Raw genomic sequence first — 396 nt, forward strand, 5'->3', positions numbered from 1 at the left:
CGCTAGGAACTGTTTCGTGATCGAATGCAAGTTACGGAAGGCCGCTGATTTATAGCAATCACAGCAAGCGCTAGGCGCGCCGCCAGCACCTAGCCCCGAGGAAATTCCGAGTCACCACCTGCTTGACGAAGTCAATATCGACGAGAGTGACCCAAAGCGGTGCGTTGGGATCGGTGCTGATCTCGACCCGGCCATAAGAATCGAACTGGTTCAATTCTTGAAGGACAACGCTTCCACCTTTGCCTGGTCTTTTGACGATATGGTCGGAATCAGCATGGACGTCACAAGTCATGAACTTAACGTCGATCCCACTTATAAACCCGTCAAGCAGAAGCGGCGGAAACTCGGACCCGAACGGTCTAAAGCGGTAAATGACGAGGTCAAAAAATTGTTAGA

Source organism: Camelina sativa, chromosome 5, assembly GCF_000633955.1.
Source record: "Camelina sativa cultivar DH55 chromosome 5, Cs, whole genome shotgun sequence".
Classification (NCBI taxonomy): Eukaryota; Viridiplantae; Streptophyta; class Magnoliopsida; order Brassicales; family Brassicaceae; genus Camelina; species Camelina sativa.